At 41.6% G+C, this 19,398-nt stretch overlaps 4 non-coding genes across 4 annotated transcripts; all 4 read left to right on the top strand.

The window, feature by feature from the left end:
• Positions 1–3,820: 3,820 nt before the first annotated feature.
• Positions 3,821–3,892, top strand: trnaa-cgc. The gene has a single exon. It is a non-coding gene; the product is annotated as a tRNA-Ala (tRNA).
• A 5,114-nt stretch (positions 3,893–9,006) lies between these two features.
• trnaa-cgc lies at positions 9,007–9,078 on the top strand. Its single transcript has one exon. It is a non-coding gene; the product is annotated as a tRNA-Ala (tRNA).
• Positions 9,079–11,349: 2,271 nt separating this feature from the next.
• Positions 11,350–11,421, top strand: trnaa-cgc. Its single transcript has one exon. It is a non-coding gene; the product is annotated as a tRNA-Ala (tRNA).
• Positions 11,422–13,796: 2,375 nt separating this feature from the next.
• trnaa-cgc lies at positions 13,797–13,868 on the top strand. The gene has a single exon. It is a non-coding gene; the product is annotated as a tRNA-Ala (tRNA).
• Positions 13,869–19,398: the final 5,530 nt, after the last annotated feature.

Below are 19,398 nucleotides of genomic sequence, written 5' to 3'. Positions count from 1 at the left end.
TGAAATTCGACATTGGGACAACCCTAAGCCCTCACGAATTTTGCGAGAACGCGCACCAAAGTCCGTGAGTCTGTGAGTCCGGACTTTGGGATTGGGCCGTTATTTTCTGAGAAGAAGGATCTCTGGCTGAGGAGTTATTGTAAGTTCGAGCCTTGCAGGTCAAAGCCACAGACCACAGGAACATATATACACCTAAGAAGAAAAGAGAAAGGCTGTGAATACTTCTGCTAAATCATAAAAGCAGAGTATACGTTATATGAGGATCGTGCACATACTGACCCTGCAGGGAGTTTAGTATAGTGAATACGTAGATCTCAGGGAGGGAGATGTAGGTGGTGCTCGCTAACGCCCAAGGTAAGCCCAGCACACAGCTGAGGCCCAGCACTGTGGCACAGTCTTTCAATAACTTCATCCCTTTCTCCCTGTTTATCTTCTTCCAGCCACTGCTTTCAGTGCCTCCACTACCTGCCCGTAGCCCCCATAGCTTAAAAACCAGCAGCCCCAGCATGCAGGAATTACACAGTATCATCAGCACACATGGGACGGCCACGGTAGTGATGTAGCTGACCAGGAGCCTCTGTGGGAACTGGCTGCTCATCCAGCATCTGCAGGTTATTAAAAAGAAAGAAAGAAAGAAATGAAAAGCCAATATTTAATTTTTAGAGACACAAAATAACACCCCAAATCCCAGAAAAAGAGATTTTTTTCATAACATGGGCACTTTTAACCAATCACAATCATCTTGGGCGGTGCTAAGCTCGGGACGGAGCCACGGTGCCTCTGCTAAATAGTCTCTGGGAACTTGTTTTGGTGGAACATGAGTATGTTCAAAAGTAGTTTTAGTCGTGCAACAGAAAACTCAGATTGGACAGATAGTCTAGCTAGCTGTCTGGATTTACCCTGCAGAGATCTGAGGAGCAGTTAACCATAGTCCTCACAAATCCACCAGAGGTTAGAACGCCAACACAGAGACAGAGGAAGGGGACGGACATCTGGCCGAAACGAAATGCATCCGGCAGAATGTCCTGCGGCACTGGAGCAATCCCGGAAGTGGAACGTGGTGGATATAAACTAAAATCAAGTTAACTTGGAATTACAAATAATCTGCTTCTTGGCAAGGAACTAAATAGTGCACGCTTAAAATCACACTATGAAGAATATTTGCTTGGAATTCCAAACTCCTGTGTGGTTGAATATTGAAAACAGAACAATAACTCTTGGTTTCTTACATCTGTGCTGTTGAAGTCTGGTTGTTGGCATCCCTCGGACTGTATTTGCCATAAACACCTGAAATCCCACAAACCGCTGCAACCAGTGTGGGAACACCTGCATGAAGACAAGAAAGATACAGAAGTTCCTTCAACAAGCCCTGACCAGGGACGGAGCCAGGGGGCTCCACCCCTGAATGTTTCCTCAAAAGCTCTGGACCCTGAGAAATATCAGCATTCATTCAGTGACCTCTACTAAAAAAGGGTTTCAAGAATAGTACTGCAGCAACCTGGTCTCACAGAATTCCGTGAAATGAACACGGCTCCTTAAGTTAAGGAAAAGGTCGTGGGTGGGCTTACGGTTCCGTGACACGCGGGAAGAACGGGACGGTTGGGTTCAGGAAAATTGACATGCGGGACACGAACCCCGGTCTCCTGGGGTAAAGTCCTGTGTTTGACCCATCCACCACTAGGGTTGGGTACCGAAACCTGGTTCCACTATGGATCCGGTTCCTACGCAAACAGTAGTATTCAGACCGGATTAAAACGCAAATTTGGGTTCCTCATTTTGGTTCTGACTGAAATATTTTCCCTCTGTCGCTCCGGACAGCGGCAGACCCTTTTTTCTTTCTCCCTTTTCTGCCGAGTGGTGCACGTGCCCGCTCGCGGTGTGAGGGGGTGTTCACGCTGTTCCCCCACCATGCACTCTACTATCACAGCTGATAGACGGCTTCTTGGACACGCTCTGAAACTGACGTAAACATATCCCCCTTTCTCTGTAGTCTACCGTTAGCTAGCTATGGTAAATGTAGGCTACTTTTAGTACTTTTTACTACTTTTTCCCTCTGGGCTCACTGAAACGGACGTAAAGGCATATTAACCATTCACTGCACGTGATCGCTACTCAACATATTACACTGGCTCTGCCGACCCTGTAGCCTGGTGGTGGGGGAGGTGGGACAGAATCCCCAAATTGTCTTCCCTTTCTAACTCCTCCCTGTGTGTCCTGGCCTCTGGGACACCATCTGAGAGAGTTTTCTCCTGTGCAGGACATCCCATAAGTCAGGAGAGGTGTGGTATCTCGCCAGAGAAGCAAATATGGTCATTTTTCTGCAAAAGAACTGCTAAAGTTTGAAGCTGGTTGTCATACCAACTCAACAACATTTATTTAGTTCTTACTTGTTAACAGTGTAACTGTTATTTGTTAAATTATTATAGTTGTGTGTTAGGTGACTTAGGTTTACATATTATATATTTAAGTACTTTAAAACGTTAATATATTGTTAAATTTAAATAATTTTCAATTTAAAAAAAACTCCATAAAAGAGCCTTTCTTTGATGTCATTTTTCAGGAATCGGTTAGGAATCGGTTAGGAATCGGTTAGGAATCGTAAAAATCCAAACGGTACCCAACCCTATCCTCCACCCCGACCAACCTCCCTACGCTGATTTTCGGTCTGTCATACTACTCTCTACCCTAGTCGCTCTTAATGCTACGTCATCTTCTCATAGACTTTACATCGCCATTGTTTTCCGTGGTGGCCACACGGAATTTTCAAACATTCCGTGCCGCCACCACGTAATGAACTGTTAACAGTTCGTGATCATTTCACGGAATTCTGTGAGACCAGGCTGACTGCAGTTAACGCCAACATCCTACACACACACACACACACACACACACACACACACACACACACACACACAAACACACAGACACCCATGTTGGCTCGACGCACACACCAGTGCAGAAGTATAACCGGCAATTTCCACTGGATGCGGAACGTCTCCTGAACGTCGACGGAGTCGTTAGATTTCCATTAAAGTCAGTGTGTGTATTTCCACTGACTGCAGAACGTCTGCGTCCCGACTCCGTCCCAGCTCCGTCAGTCCGCAGCCCTCCAGAGCAGATACGCAGAGCTTCTATTTTTGACCGATGACGGAGAGCTCCGCAGCAACTCAGCACAATTCAGATTGTGGGGGACAGGAAGTCGAGCCCAGAAACAAAATAAAACATCCGGGTAATTTTCAAAGTAAAATCCAGCGTGCTCACGGCGGGTCATATTTTCCTGCACTACACCTTGAAAACACAGCTCAGAGTAGTTCCCCCTCTACTCCTCTGGATGGAAACTAACTGTTGTTGGTTTTGTAGTTCTGTTAATAGAAACTACATCCTGTTATATCGCGCGAACATACGTCAATTCGTGAGATCTCGTGGTTGGCTAGCCGCAGCCGTTACACAACAAATCCGGACCTGGTGGGTATTGACGGACGGCGGAGCACACAGCCGTTCCTCAGCGGAGCCGGTCCGCAGACGTTCTGCATCCTGTGGAAATCCACGGTAACATCAGACCACTACCGTAGCTACAGAGAACAGCTTAAAGGTCACCTGTCATTAGGAAATGAACGGAGTTTTACGACGTCTTCATTTTAGTAGTTTTATGTGTCTAATTCTAAGCCAATCGCTGATGATTTCCTAACCCTAAGTATTGTTGTTGCCTAATCTTAACTAGTTTCACAACGTTGACTACGTGATTAAAATGGTGCCTGATACGTTCACTAGAAGAGTCACTTGACCACAGCCTTAAACTGCTCCAGTGCTGTAGTAACTAGGGGATGTAGCTCAGTGGTAGAGCGCATGCTTCGCATGTATGAGGTCCCGGGTTCAATCCCCGGCATCTCCATCAGGTATTATGGTACAGTCTGTAAAAGAGCTGCACAAGATATCACTCTGACAGGAGAAATGAAATAATACAACAATGTGAAAGATCAACTTAACAAGCGTCCAACATCTCTGTACACTTTACCCATGTCCTGCTGCAGCCTCGGCCACAGTGTATGAATGTGTGAGAATGGTGAATGGTTCCTGTACTATGTAAAAGTGCTTTGAGTAGAAAAGCGCAATATAAATAGAAAGGTGATATATGTTGTTTTGGGAGTCTAAATCAACCTATATTGTTGTTTAGGTATGAGGACGTGTTAATCAGGTGGACAGATATATGACAGTGTAAACTATTAATACTAATATTCTTTCAAATCTGCTGGATGTGTAAATAATGAACTCAGGGGCGGAGCTTCATCATGGGGCCCTCTGCTACCAAGTCATTTTAAAATTAAAACCGTAAAAAGAGGTAAAATATCTGATGAATGCATGTTATAATGGGTCACTTGTTGAGCCAAGTCAGCTTATAAGTCAAATAAATCACAAAGAAAAGACACATTTAACAAGTTTGTGTTGACGAACAAAGAAAGAAGTTTGCCAGTCAAGTAAAAATGTTTCAGCACCACGGACAGAGACAGCTGATGGACAGAGACAGCTGATGGACAGAGACAGCTGATGGACAGAGACAGCTGATGGACAGAGACAGCTGATGGACAGAGACAGCTGATGGACAGAGACAACTGATGGACAGAGACAGCTGATGGACAGAGACAACTGATGGACAGAGACAGCTGATGGACAGAGACAACTGATGGACAGAGACAGATGATGGACAGAGACAACTGATGGACAGAGACAGCTGATGGACAGAGACAGATGATGGACAGAGACAGCTGATGATAGACAGAGACAGCTGATGGACAGAAACAGCTGACGGACAGAGACAGCTGACGGACAGAGACAGCTTATGGACAGAGACAGCTGATGGACAGAGACAGCTGACGGACAGAGACAGCTGATGGACAGAGACAGCTGAAGGACAGAGACAGCTGATGGACAGAGACAGCTGATGGACAGAGACAGCTGATGGACAGAGACAGCTGACGGACAGAGACAGCTGATGGACAGAGACAGCTGACGGACAGAGACAGCTGACGGACAGAGACAGCTGATGGACAGAGACAGCTGATGGACAGAGACAGCTGATGGACAGAGACAGCTGACGGACAGAGACAGCTGAAGGACAGCTGATGGACAGAGACAGCTGACGGACAGAGACAGCTGACGGACAGAGACAGCTGATGGACAGCGATGGTGCTGAACAGGCCAAGATGCACTCAATCAGTGCCACACTATATAACTAACATGGCTCTATTATATCTATATGTTTGATAAGCAGAGCTGGATTATCATAACATGAGATCAGGTGCAGTAATTAGCTTCTTTCAGCTGATAATCTGCAATGTGTCACTTTGGGCCCCGTTCTCGTCAAGTGACGCAAGATCGGCGGCGTTTGAGGGGCCGCTAATTGGCACGGGGCCCTGGGGCGACTGCACCCAAGCACCCACGCACCCACGCACCCACACACCCACGCTATCTCTGCTACTGACTGAACTGTTTGCCATATAATGTAAAAATATGTCAGTTTACAACTTGTTTCTGCTGCCCCCCCAAGTGGACAGAAGATCTGTTGCAGGTTGAAAGCTCTTCATGATTTCAGTAAATGAAATGACCAGTTAACACACAACGGATGGAGGGACCTAATTTAATTTAATGGATTCCATTTTGTTGCTTTTTTCAACACTTTTTGTATTTTTACTTTTTTTATTGACAATAAACCTAATTTAAATGACATTACACCTCATTTTTTAGTTTACGAAAAGCAAAAATAATCAATTATTTTGACCAATAGTTAAGATCAGAGGATGTTGAGGGAATCACAGAAGCTCAAAGTTTGGTCAGGATGCTGTTTTAAAACCATTTAAACAATTTTTTTCAAAAACTATAAAATTCAATAAAACACCCACAATTCAATGGAAGTAATTATTAATTTGACCTGCGAAGAACGTTGTATGTGTTCAAATACAACGTTCATGCACGCATCCAAGTTATTTGGGTGAAAGAAACCCATATTTCTGATATAAAGAACTTCAAAGTTTTTTGTCAAGGACAACACAAGGGTTCAAACATTGCTCTTCTGCACCCCTAGTGGTAAAATAAACTCCAACAGGTATGTGTGACTTGCTAAATTGCTCTGAATTAAAAATGTGCATAATACAATGTAAAAAACATGAATATAGGACTGTATACCCTAATAATATATGGGACTGTATGTAGTAATATTCTCACATTTCAAAATGAATAATAGTTGAAGGCTTTTTCGTCATGAATAGTCCAACTCCATTTGAGCTGCACAGGGTATTTTAATTGGGCTATTTTTCTGAGTTCTAAGTATGGCGTTATATATGTGTCACATTCCTGAGCGAGTAATTGTATGTTTTGAGCACAGAGAACTATATTTTGCAAGCGCATTACATTGCATTTTGAACAGAAATGTACACTCGCAAAAAACAATTCAGTTTGAGTAAACAAAAACCTATTTCGTGCACAATAAATGTATTTGCATGTCTTTCTCTGCTCGCAGGTAGACGCTGCTGCGCTCCGGTCATGTCTCCCTCGCTCTCAACCTCTTCTCTCTACGCGCTCAACTCTAGACACGCTCGCTCAGATTTTCACAGCGTTACAAGTGTGCCACAAAACCAACCAATCGCAGAATCAAAAGGTCAATTCTGATTGGCTGTTCGTCTCCAATTAGATCGCAAGTAGCAGGAAACAAAAATCTAGGAGGAACAGTCTTTTTCAGTTTACACCTGTTGGTACAGCAAATACTGACTACAGTGGAGCTGTTCGACTAATGTTACTGGATTAAAACACATTTCGGTCAGTATTTTGTACTATTGACTTATATCACAGAAATGTCTTAATATTTGTGTGTACTATAATGCCGTTGTTTTCTTTGACTTATATCTCCTTGTGTGTTTAACGTTAGTTTGACTCATCCTTCACAAGCAATCTAGCTAGCTCACACACTGCAGCCATAGACTGTATATAAGAGACTGCAGCCAACATGTCATCTGAACAGGCCTCGCAGCACTGTAACTAGCTAAGTTAGCTAGGTCTCGCAGTGCGAGACTGAACAGCAGTAGACCTGTCACACTATAGCCACATGTAGCTACGTAGTTTTTAATACTTTGGTTACATTACCGTATTTTATTAACCTGAATTATGTTGCTATATTAGCTTGCGAAGGAGCTATCTGTTGCTAACGCTAATTTATCTCAAAAAGCAGAAACGTTAGCTAAAAACTGCCAAGATATGATTTCACTAGAGACCAGAGAGGTGTTGTAAGACTCGTCAAGTGTTGTCATGTGTTTACGCTGTCTTACAATGAAACCATATCTTGGCAGTAACATTAGTTAGCTACTTCTTTTTGACATAAATTAGCTAGCTAACGTTAGCATCGGATAGCTACTTTGCAAGCCAATAAAATATATAGCCTTGGCAAACAGAATTAAGGTTAATAAAACACGATAACTATGTAACCAGTATTACAAACTTCTTAAAGTGGCTGGATTGTGACATTTTAGGTGTGTTCGGATGAATACGTTGGATGCATAGCTGGACTTTATCCATGCTGGGCTAATGTTAGATTGCTTGTGAAGGATGACGTTAATCACACAGAGTTATGTAATTCAAACAACGGTATTGTGATTAACACAACTATTAAGGCATGTCTGTAATATACCGGTCGGTCAATAATATAAAATACTGTAGATCAGTGCTTTCCAACCCTTCTGGTCTGAGGTCCCCCCCACAGCCCTGTCATATAAACTCACATACCCCGCCCTATCAATTCCCAATGTATTCACACTATTTATTATATTAAAGTGAATATTCTTACATTTTCATGCAATTGAACTGTAAACATTTAGGTTGGTTTGGTCAGAAATTCTACTAGCTAGCTAGGCCTTTTACTTGAAGTGTGGTTAATGTTTCAAAATTCATCCATTACTTTTAGCTAATCATTTCAACTGTTAGTTAAGTCAGTAGGCCACTTTTAGCTGTTTATTTCTACCATTGATTACTTTGCTATATGTTTAAACATGTGTTGAGCTGTTTTAGCTGATATATTGTTTTAAATCAATCATAATTCAATTATTTTAATTAGTTAAGCTGCTCCACAATCTTTCCAAGTACCCACTGGCTACAGCAGAGATACCCCTTGCTGGGGCATCACGGCAGGTGTTGCGTCAAAGATTGTTTCCCTGTAGATGTCTTTCCTGCTACTTGCGATCTAATTGGAGACAAACAGCCAATCAGAATTGACCTTTTGATTCTGCGATTGGTTGGTTTTGTGGCACACTTGTAACGCTGTGAAAATCTGAGCGAGCGTGTCTAGAGTTGAGCGCGTAGAGAGAAGAGGTTGAGAGCGAGGGAGACATGACCGGAGCGCAGCAGCGTCTACCTGCGAGCAGAGAAAGACATGCAAATACATTTATTGTGCACGAAATAGGTTTTTGTTTACTCAAACTGAATTGTTTTTTGCGAGTGTACATTTCTGTTCAAAATGCAATGTAATGCGCTTGCAAAATATAGTTCTCTGTGCTCAAAACATACAATTACTCGCTCAGGAATGTGACACATATATAACGCCATATCTAAGCAGCATATTTCAAGAGAGCAGATATATTACTATACACCGTCCCAACCAGACTCTACTCACCCCATCCCACCACGCTGAGCTTCAGCAGGTATCTCCTGACGTAGGTGTTGAAGACTCGGACTAGGAGAAGGTAGAGGTGGAAGCCTTCCAGAGCCGCCCAGCTGAAGGTGGCCAGCAGGGACCAGTGTAAAAAGAGACCCAGACCTTGGCACACCCAGCCCTCCTCGTTCTCATTCAGTTTTATGTGTCTAATTCTAAGCCAATCGCTGATGATTTCCTAACCCTAAGTATTGTTGTTGCCTAATCTTAACTAATTTCACAACGTTGACTACGTGATTAAAATGGTGCCTGATACGTTCACTAGAAGAGTCACTTGACCACAGCCTTAAACTGCTCCAGTGCTGTAGTAACTAGGGGATGTAGCTCAGTGGTAGAGCGCATGCTTCGCATGTATGAGGTCCCGGGTTCAATCCCCGGCATCTCCATCAGGTATTATGGTACAGTCTGTAAAAGAGCTGCACAAGATATTACTCTGACAGAAGAAATGAAATGCGACAACGTGGAAGACTAACTTAACAAGCGTCCATCATCTCTGTACACTTTACCCATGTCCTGCTGCAGCCTTGGCCACAGTGTATGAATGTGTGAGAATGGTGAATGGTTCCTGTACTATGTGAAAGTGCTTTGAGTAGACGTTAAGAGTAGAAAAGCGCTATAGAAAGGTGATATATGTTGTTTTGGGAGTCTAAATCAACCTATATTGTTGTTTAGGTATGAGGACGTGTTAATCAGGTGGACAGATATATGACATTGTATACTATTAATACTAATATTCTTTCAAATCTGCTGGATGTGTAAATAATGAACTCAGGGGCGGAGCTTCATCACGGGGCCCTCTGCTACCAAGTCATTTTAAAATTAAAACCGTAAAAAGAGGTAAAATATCTGATGAATGCATGTTATAATGGGTCAGTTGTTGAGCCAAGTCAGCTTATAAGTCAAATAAATCACAAAGAAAAGACACATTTAACAAGTTTGTGTTGACGAACAAAGAAAACAGTTTGCCAGTCAAGTAAAAATGTTTCAGCACCACGGACAGAGACAGCTGATGGACAGAGACAGCTGATGGACAGAGACAGCTGATGGACAGAGACAGCTGATGGACAGAGACAGCTGATGGACAGAGACAGATGATGGACAGAGACAGCTGATGGACAGCGATGGTGCTGAACAGACCAAGATGCACTCAATCAGTGCCACACTATATAACTAACATGGCTCTATTATCTATATGTTTGATAAGCAGAGCTGGATTATCATAACATGAGATCAGGTGCAGTAATTAGCTTCTTTCAGCTGATAATCTGCAATGTGTCACTTTGGGCCCCGTTCTTGTCAAGTGATGAAAGATCGGCGGCGTTTGAGGGGCCGCTAATTGGCACGGGGCCCTGGGGCGGCTGCACCCAAGCACCCACGCACCCACGCACCCACGCTATCTCTGCTACTGACTGAACTGTTTGCCATATAATGTAAAAATATGTCAGTTTACAACTTGTTTCTGCTGCCCCCAAGTGGACAGAAGATCTGTTGCAGGTTGAAAGCTCTTCATGATTTCAGTAAATGAAATGACCAGTTAACACACAACGGATGGAGGGACCTAATTTAATTTAATGGATTCCATTTTGTTGCTTTTTTCAACACTTTTTGTATTTTTACTTTTTTTATTGTCAATAAACCTAATTTAAATGACATTACACCTCATGTTTTAGTTTACGAAAAGCAAAAATAATCAATTATTTCGACCAATAGTTAAGATCAGAGGATGTTGAGGGAATCGCAGAAGCTCAAAGTTTGGTCAGGATGCTGTTTTAAAACCATTTAAACATTTTTTTCAAATACTATAAAATAAAACAACCACAATTCAATGGAAGTAATCATTAATTTGACCTGCGAAGAACGTTGTATGTGTTCAAATACAACATTCATGCATGCATCCAAGTTATTTGGGTGAAAGAAACCCATATTTCTGATATAAAGAACTTCAAAGTTTTTTGTCAAGGACAACACAAGGGTTAAAACATTGCTCTACTGCACCCCTAGTGGTAAAATAAACTCCAACAGGTATGTGTGACTTGCTAAATTGCTCTGAATTAAAAATGTGCATAATACAATGTAAAAAATATGAATATAGGACTGTATACCCTAATAATATATGGGACTGTATGTACTAATATTCTCACATTTCAAAATGAATAATAGTTGAAGGCTTTTTCGTCATGAATAGTCCAACTCCATTTGAGCTGCACAGGGTATTTTAATTGGGCTATTTTTCTGAGTTCTAAGCAGCATATTTCAAGAGAGCAGATATATTACTATACACCGTCCCAACCAGACTCTACTCACCCCATCCCACCACGCTGAGCTTCAGCAGGTATCTCCTGACGTAGGTGTTGAAGACTCGGACTAGGAGAAGGTAGAGGTGGAAGCCTTCCAGAGCCGTCCAGCTGAAGGTGGCCAGCAGGGACCAGTGTAAAAAGAGACCCAGACCCTGGCACACCCAGCCCTCCTCGTTCTCATTCAGTTTTATGTGTCTAATTCTAAGCCAATCGCTGATGATTTCCTAACCCTAAGTATTGTTGTTGCCTAATCTTAACTAATTTCACAACGTTGACTACGTGATTAAAATGGTGCCTGATACGTTCACTAGAAGAGTCACTTGACCACAGCCTTAAACTGCTCCAGTGCTGTAGTAACTAGGGGATGTAGCTCAGTGGTAGAGCGCATGCTTCGCATGTATGAGGTCCCGGGTTCAATCCCCGGCATCTCCATCAGGTATTATGGTACAGTCTGTAAAAGAGCTGCACAAGATATTACTCTGACAGGAGAAATGAAATGCGACAACGTGGAAGACTAACTTAACAAGCGTCCATCATCTCTGTACACTTTACCCATGTCCTGCTGCAGCCTTGGCCACAGTGTATGAATGTGTGAGAATGGTGAATGGTTCCTGTACTATGTGAAAGTGCTTTGAGTAGACGTTAAGAGTAGAAAAGCGCTATAGAAAGGTGATATATGTTGTTTTGGGAGTCTAAATCAACCTATATTGTTGTTTAGGTATGAGGACGTGTTAATCAGGTGGACAGATATATGACATTGTATACTATTAATACTAATATTCTTTCAAATCTGCTGGATGTGTAAATAATGAACTCAGGGGCGGAGCTTCATCACGGGGCCCTCTGCTACCAAGTCATTTTAAAATTAAAACCGTAAAAAGAGGTAAAATATCTGATGAATGCATGTTATAATGGGTCAGTTGTTGAGCCAAGTCAGCTTATAAGTCAAATAAATCACAAAGAAAAGACACATTTAACAAGTTTGTGTTGACGAACAAAGAAAACAGTTTGCCAGTCAAGTAAAAATGTTTCAGCACCACGGACAGAGACAGCTGATGGACAGAGACAGCTGATGGACAGAGACAGATGATGGACAGAGACAGCTGATGGACAGAGACAGCTGATGGACAGAGACAGATGATGGACAGAGACAGCTGATGGACAGAGACAACTGATGGACAGAGACAGCTGATGGACAGAGACAGATGATGGACAGAGACAGCTGATGGACAGCTGATGGACAGAGACAGCTGATGGACAGCGATGGTGCTGAACAGACCAAGATGCACTCAATCAGTACCACACTATATAACTAACATGGCTCTATTATCTATATGTTTGATAAGCAGAGCTGGATTATCATAACATGAGATCAGGTGCAGTAATTAGCTTCTTTCAGCTGATAATCTGCAATGTGTCACTTTGGGCCCCGTTCTTGTCAAGTGATGAAAGATCGGCGGCGTTTGAGGGGCCGCTAATTGGCACGGGGCCCTGGGGAGGATGCACCCAAGTACCCACGCACCCACACACCCACGCACCCACGCTATCTCTGCTACTGACTGAACTGTTTGCCATATAATGTAAAAATATGTCAGTTTACAACTTGTTTCTGCTGCCCCCAAGTGGACAGAAGATCTGTTGCAGGTTGAAAGCTCTTCATGATTTCAGTAAATGAAATGACCAGTTAACACACAACGGATGGAGGGACCTAATTTAATTTAATGGATTCCATTTTGTTGCTTTTTTCAACACTTTTTGTATTTTTACTTTTTTTATTGTCAATAAACCTAATTTAAATGACATTACACCTCATGTTTTAGTTTACGAAAAGCAAAAATAATCAATTATTTCGACCAATAGTTAAGATCAGAGGATGTTGAGGGAATCGCAGAAGCTCAAAGTTTGGTCAGGATGCTGTTTTAAAACCATTTAAACATTTTTTTCAAATACTATAAAATAAAACAACCACAATTCAATGGAAGTAATCATTAATTTGACCTGCGAAGAACGTTGTATGTGTTCAAATACAACATTCATGCATGCATCCAAGTTATTTGGGTGAAAGAAACCCATATTTCTGATATAAAGAACTTCAAAGTTTTTTGTCAAGGACAACACAAGGGTTAAAACATTGCTCTACTGCACCCCTAGTGGTAAAATAAACTCCAACAGGTATGTGTGACTTGCTAAATTGCTCTGAATTAAAAATGTGCATAATACAATGTAAAAAATATGAATATAGGACTGTATACCCTAATAATATATGGGACTGTATGTACTAATATTCTCACATTTCAAAATGAATAATAGTTGAAGGCTTTTTCGTCATGAATAGTCCAACTCCATTTGAGCTGCACAGGGTATTTTAATTGGGCTATTTTTCAGAGTTCTAAGCAGCATATTTCAAGAGAGCAGATATATTACTATACACCGTCCCAACCAGACTCTACTCACCCCATCCCACCACGCTGAGCTTCAGCAGGTATCTCCTGACGTAGGTGTTGAAGACTCGGACTAGGAGAAGGTAGAGGTGGAAGCCTTCCAGAGCCTCCCAGCTGAAGGTGGCCAGCAGGGACCAGTGTAAAAAGAGACCCAGACCCTGGCACACCCAGCCCTCCTCGTTCTCATTCAGTTTTATGTGTCTAATTCTAAGCCAATCGCTGATGATTTCCTAACCCTAAGTATTGTTGTTGCCTAATCTTAACTAGTTTCACAACGTTGACTACGTGATTAAAATGGTGCCTGATACGTTCACTAGAAGAGTCACTTGATCAATGCCTTAAACTGCTCCAGTGCTGCAGTAACTAGGGGATGTAGCTCAGTGGTAGAGCGCATGCTTCGCATGTATGAGGTCCCGGGTTCAATCCCCGGCATCTCCATCAGGTATTATGGTACAGTCTGTAAAAGAGCTGCACAAGATATTACTCTGACAGGAGAAATGAAATGCGACAACGTGGAAGACTAACTTAACAAGCGTCCATCATCTCTGTACACTTTACCCATGTCCTGCTGCAGCCTTGGCCACAGTGTATGAATGTGTGAGAATGGTGAATGGTTCCTGTACTATGTAAAAGTGCTTTGAGTAGACGTTAAGAGTAGAAAAGCGCTATATAATAGAAAGGTGGTATATGTTGTTTTGGGAGTCTAAATCAACCTATATTGTTGTTTAGGTATGAGGACGTGTTAATCAGGTGGACAGATATATGACAATGTATACTATTAATACTAATATTCTTTCGAATCTGCTGGATGTGTAAATAATGAACTCAGGGGCGGAGCTTCATCACGGGGCCCTCTGCTACCAAGTCATTTTAAAATTAAAACTGTAAAAAGAGGTAAAATATCTGATGAATGCATGTTATAATGGGTCACTTGTTGAGCCAAGTCAGCTTATAAGTCAAATAAATCACAAAGAAAAGACACATTTAACAAGTTTGTGTTGACGAACAAAGAAAACAGTTTGCCAGTCAAGTAAAAATGTTTCAGCACCACGGACAGAGACAGCTGATGGACAGAGACAGCTGATGGACAGAGACAGATGATGGACAGAGACAGCTGATGGACAGAGACAGCTGATGGACAGAGACAGCTGATGGACAGAGACAGATGATGGACAGAGACAGCTGATGGACAGAGACAACTGATGGACAGAGACAGCTGATGGACAGAGACAGCTGATGGACAGAGACAGCTGATGGACAGCTGATGGACAGAGACAGCTGATGGACAGCGATGGTGCTGAACAGACCAAGATGCACTCAATCAGTACCACACTATATAACTAACATGGCTCTATTATATCTATATGTTTGATAAGCAGAGCTGGATTATCATAACATGAGATCAGGTGCAGTAATTAGCTTCTTTCAGCTGATAATCTGCAATGTGTCACTTTGGGCCCCGTTCTCGTCAAGTGATGAAAGATCGGCGGCGTTTGAGGGGCCCCAAATTGGCACGGGGCCCTGGGGAGGATGCACCCAAGTACCCACGCACCCACACACCCATGCACCCACGCTATCTCTGCTACTGACTGAACTGTTTGCCATATAATGTAAAAATATGTCAGTTTACAACTTGTTTCTGCTGCCCCCCCAAGTGGACAAAAGATCTGTTGCAGGTTGAAAGCTCTTCATGATTTCAGTAAATGAAATGACCAGTTAACACACAACGGATGGAGGGACCTAATTTAATTTAATGGATTCAATTTTGTTGCTTTTTTCAACACTTTTTGTATTTTTACTTTTTTTATTGTCAATAAACCTAATTTAAATGACATTACACCTCATGTTTTAGTTTACGAAAAGCAAAAATAATCAATTATTTCGACCAATAGTTAAGATCAGAGGATGTTGAGGGAATCGCAGAAGCTCAAAGTTTGGTCAGGATGCTGTTTTAAAACCATTTAAACAATTGTTTTCAAATACTATAAAATTCAATAAAACACCCACAATTCAATGGAAGTAATTATTAATTTGACCTGCGAAGAACGTTGTATGTGTTCAAATACAACGTTCATGCACGCATCCAAGTTATTTGGGTGAAAGAAACCCATATTTCTGATATAAAAAACTTCAAAGTTTTTTGTCAAGGACAACACAAGCGTTAAAACATTGCTCTACTGCACCCCTAGTGGTAAAATAAACTCCAACAGGTATGTGTGACTTGCTAAATTGCTCTGAATTAAAAATGTGCATAATACAATGTAAAAAACATGAATATAGGACTGTATACCCTAATAATATATGGGACTGTATGTAGTAATATTCTCACATTTCAAAATGAATAATAGTTGAAAGCTTTTTCGTCATGAATAGTCCAACTCCATTTGAGCTGCACAGGGTATTTTAATTGGGCTATTTTTCAGAGTTCTAAGCAGCATATTTCAAGAGAGCAGATATATTACTATACACCGTCCCAACCAGACTCTACTCACCCCATCCCACCACGCTGAGCTTCAGCAGGTATCTCCTGACGTAGGTGTTGAAGACTCGGACTAGGAGAAGGTAGAGGTGGAAGCCTTCCAGAGCCGCCCAGCTGAAGGTGGCCAGCAGGGACCAGTGTAAAAAGAGACCCAGACCTTGGCACACCCAGCCCTCCTCGTTCTCATTCAGCTGCCACACCCAGAAGCTGCACAGCAGGAAGGTGAGATGGAGGCAGAGCAGCGCTCCTGCTAGTTGCAAATGCAGCTCAATAGCCTTCTCTGGATGCCGACGTCTAAAAGGAAAAGAATATATTATGGTCATTTTTCTATTGCCTATTTGGCAGATACAGTACTGTATATGGCCATTACTGACCTACATTCTACAGATACTTTCACGTCAACATAGTCCTATGGGCCCAGTGGACCTCGGACTGATGCAGTGTGCCAACCCGGTCTCACGCCAGTTCGTGAAATGGTCACGTTATTTTGATTTATTGATTTGTGTACAGGTCACGATTTTTGAACGTGACCATTTCACGAACTGCCATGACACTGGACTGCTCTCGGGGATGCAACAACGGGGACATGAAACGCCACAACAGGGAAATTAAACGCCACACTCCGGCCACAACAACGGGACGGCTGTGGTTAGGAAGAGTTTGTTCAACCTTGTTTTAGATTAGGTATCGTTTCTTTTGAGTAGTAAGGGTGGACTGCCAGGTGTGTTAATCCTGTTTTCTCCTGTTTAATTAGTTAGGTAGGTAAGTCTTTTGTCATTCTTTTTGCCATTTTGTTTGTTAGGTTAATTTCTTAGCTTCTAGATAGAATTGTTTTTTTGTTGGTTATTTTGGTGGTAGTACACCCTGAAGCCTTGTATAATTTACCTATATCTATATATTTTCTTTTTAATGTAAAATAAATAAGTTTTTCTGACATTCAAACAAATAATTGTTTGTGGCTACTTGGGAGACGGGGAGTAGGCCATTGTATAGGCCTACTGTATTTACCTGACAGAGAACGCTGCAGATTCAGAATGTTATCACAAAATATCATAATGAAAACATGGAATAATCAGACATTAGCGTCAAGGACTCTAACTAACTAACACTAACTCTAACATTAACTCTATGTAACTCACCCACTGGCAAAGTGGAATAGATCTGTTGAACTTGTAACCCATAATTACATCCATTTTGCACACCTTACAGCAGTTTGCACATTGTATTCATTTGTGTTTGTGTACTGCTGCGATGACATGAATACCCCCCCGGAACAAATAAAGTATCCATACAGTGTGATTACATAGTCAAATTACATCAGTTAATGCTTCAGGATCTTCAACGAGATAACTGAACCTCATATTGAGTAGAGCTAAATGTGTGAAATAATCCAATAATAACACATATATAACACAACACGTAATGCTTCAGTTCCATGACAGGAAGTCATAATGTCATCATCTCTGTTAGACTATCATTACAGGAATCTTTTCATATAATTCACCCCAGACTTATGGGAATAATAATTTGAAGTCAGACTTTAAAACTCACTGTAGACATATATAGAGGATCAAGCTGATGACTGTGAAGAAGATGGAGAGCGCTGATCCAGTGCAGGTGATGTAGCTCAGGTTGACAGCATCACTTTCTCTCACTGATAACACAGGGTTCTGGCTGGGAAAAGAGACAATACACATTCAATTTAAAGGGCTCATATTCTGCTCATTTCCAGGTTCATAATTTTTTGAGGTTTTGAGGTTGTACCAGAATAGGTTTACATGGTTTAATTTTATAGATTTATTTTACTGCACATTGCTGCAGCTCCTCTTTTCACCCTGTGTTCAGGTCTCTGTTTTAGCTACAGAGTGAGACCTCTCACTGCTGGGACATCTTTGTTGGCAGTCGCACATGCTCAGTAGCTAGGTAAGATCACATGATCAGTAGCTAGGTAAGATCACATGCTCAGTAGCTAGGTAAGATCACATGATCAGTAGCTAGGTAAGATCACATGCCCAGTAGCTAGGTAAGATCACATGATCAGTAGCTAGGTAAGATCACATGATCAGTAGCTAGGTAAGATCACATGAGCTAGCTAGCTGTTGTGTGTGTGTTAATTTTACCACAAGCACAGCAAAGAAGCCCATGTGGTAGCAGCTGCAAATAAATTCAGCTCCGCTGTCATCGGTATCACAGCCCTCTGTGCTCCAGCTACCTAAAAACACACACACACACACACACACACACACACACACATACAATATGATGAGAAACGCATAAGCGTGCAAGACAACATACAGTTTCACATTCAATACAATACAGGAATACAGAATACAAAAGGCTACATAAAGTGTAAATTAAGTAGGCATTACAAAACTGGTGCAAACGGAGGTGTAAGTAAGATTAAGGATATGCAAAAGTGATATGGTCATAAAAACAATATACATGAATAGACAGTCTATATAAATGCTGAGATGTAGTGAAGAGCCAACAAAACAAAACAAAAACAGTTAGTGCAAATTATGATCTCGTTAGTGATGTTGATCAGTTATAATGCAAATATATATATATATATATATATATATATGTGTGTAAATGCTGAGATGTAGTAAAGAGTCAGTATACAGATATATGCAGATTGTGGTGTACAAAAATTGTGTGACAACAAAGGCTGGATGAATGACAGTTGAGCAATACCTGGGCAGATGAATAGTGCAAAAGGGCGTAAACAGAATATGATAGCAATGCAGGTGTAGATGTGCATCTGTGCAAATATGCAATGGGGCGTGACTGAGGTAATGGATTGCAGTAATGCAATAATGCAATAGGGGTGGGTTGCATTAACCTCTTAAGTGTCGGCTGAATTTTGAGCTTTTTGGTCTAAACGACATACCCAAATTAAAAGTGGTACAGCTCCCATATACTTTGACACTCAGGGATGTGCCTGGTATCACTGGAAAGAAAACACTCTCAAGTTTTTGTTACAAGTGTCAGGGTGATACTAGGCCTTACTGACAGAGTTATAGAGGCTAGAATGGAGGGTTTCTATTTCCGTCCAAGTAATTCATCTGTAAACTGACTAAAATACACTGCTGTAAACACATCTAGTGAGATACAGACAACACAATGTCATAGCCACATGTCTTAGCTTACTACAGAAAAAGGTGTGAAGTCAAAAGACTCAAAAATGGATTTATATGACTGTTTTTCTACAGATATGTCTATGCGTTTTTGTTTTGTGCCATTTGGAGTCTCCAAAAGGACCTTTGGTTACCAAGCCTGCATGCTGAGTTTCAAAGGCTTATAACTTTTGAACCCCTTTGCCTAGAAACATAGTCTTGGTATCTAATGAAAGCTTACACTCTGAGGTATTTTGCTATCTATTTGGATTTGATGTCAGTCATTTAGGCACAACATTACATAAGCATAACCACACAAAACCCATATTTTCTTCCATTCCGCCTGAGAGATTTTGATAAAAAAGGGCAAACA

This window comes from Sander lucioperca, chromosome 5 (assembly GCF_008315115.2).
Source record: "Sander lucioperca isolate FBNREF2018 chromosome 5, SLUC_FBN_1.2, whole genome shotgun sequence".
In the NCBI taxonomy this organism is placed as follows: Eukaryota; Metazoa; Chordata; class Actinopteri; order Perciformes; family Percidae; genus Sander; species Sander lucioperca.
This window is presented reverse-complemented; position numbering and strand designations above follow the sequence as displayed.